This window comes from Opisthorchis viverrini (assembly GCF_000715545.1).
Source record: "Opisthorchis viverrini unplaced genomic scaffold opera_v5_12, whole genome shotgun sequence".
NCBI lineage: Eukaryota > Metazoa > Platyhelminthes > Trematoda > Opisthorchiida > Opisthorchiidae > Opisthorchis > Opisthorchis viverrini.
Window position 1 is genome coordinate 2,202,427 of NW_008751668.1, and position 1,469 is coordinate 2,203,895.

Genomic DNA, 1,469 nt, shown 5'->3' on the forward strand with positions numbered 1-1,469 from the left:
TGCTTGATCTCTTTCCCCTGGAGTACCGTCGCCTCCGAGGGGACCTAATTCTTACCTATGCCCTGTTTGAATAAAGCTTGGCAGTTTTTTCACCGCTGACCCAGCAACCACGGCAGGGACATAGTAAGAAAATTTTCAAGCTCAGAGCACACACATTCATTAGGCAATTTTTTTCTCCTTTCGTGTAGTAGCTGCGCGGAATGACCTTTTTCCGACGGTTATCCATGCTCCTTCTAGAACCCAGTTTTAAGCACTATTAGACATTTATTTGTGCTAATCCTCGCGCTGGCGACCATACTGCCCCGCGCTGAGAACATAAAGAGCAGTACTGCACCCTGTTTCACTTGTGCCTTTCAGGTGAACGACAACCACTGACCGAAAGGAACAAAACCAACCCGTGAAACTTGGGCGAAAGCCTCGATCCTGTGTATCAATCTGTGAATCCGTTAATTCCATGGGCAATACATCCAAGCGAACAGATCACTCGGGACAGCATCTGACTTAGCCGAGTCTCCATTGCTGCCATCGTTACAGCAGTGAAGGGTGCCCCTTGATTTTGCCCTACTTTTGTCGACGCAATCTCTGTCATGCCACCATCCCATATTTATTCGTTGCGGCGGCAGTCAGAGAAAGTTGTCTCAGTACAGGTCCGCTGCCTATTGTTTTCGTGTGCCACCACGAGTGATCTAAAAATTCCTGGTTCTGTGGAACACAGAAGCTGAGTGACTAACCCAAGAACCTTACATGCGTCACTCATCACGGAATATCACTCGCGTCAACACTTATACGTTTTATCCTCCTAGCCGCACCAACACCGGTTTGCTCTAAACCTTATGCTTTAATATAGCATATTAGCAACCCCAACCCTGCTTGACTGCAAGTCTACCTAGTACAAATCTACCCTTGTCCTACCATATTTAAGCATTTATTGAGCCTTATCCTCTCTATAAATGCACGTCATCCCATTTGACGTCTCCTCAAACTCACCGGAAGTTGCTGTCGTCCTGTTCCGTCATACTCCCAAGCTTCGAACTTCCGCAATGCCTGATTGGGGCGTCCTGTTGGGCTGGTATCCTCTTCGAATAGCCTGTGAGCTGCATCCACAGAGATTCTTAGTAACCCAGGGAATACGTGCGATCTTACATCAGATGACAACATCCCGCTCCCCGAAAAATTGTACATCCCAGCTGAATGACCTTTAATATGCCGTTCGTCGGTAGCCTGTCCAAAAACCAAAGCATGGCTAGTCGATGAAAGTATGATAGCAAACAATGATCTATTCCCTTGACTGTTAACTCCCGCCCACTCGTTCCGATAACTGCAAATACGAACAAAACCATCGCCTGGTTCCATCAAAGCATGGCAAGTCGATGAAAGTACGGTAGAAAACAATGATCTATTCCCCTGACTTAACTCTCGCCCACTCGTTCCGATAACTGAAAATACGAACAAAACCATCGCCTGGTTCC

General features: G+C 47.0%; 1 protein-coding gene across 1 annotated transcript in view; it reads left to right on the top strand.

Annotated features, from left to right (window-relative positions):
- The window catches only part of T265_12729 (hypothetical protein), a gene marked incomplete at both ends in the record, with an annotated part of 15,147 nt that overhangs the window by 917 nt on the left and 12,761 nt on the right, over window positions 1-1,469 (top strand). The window lies entirely within an intron of this gene.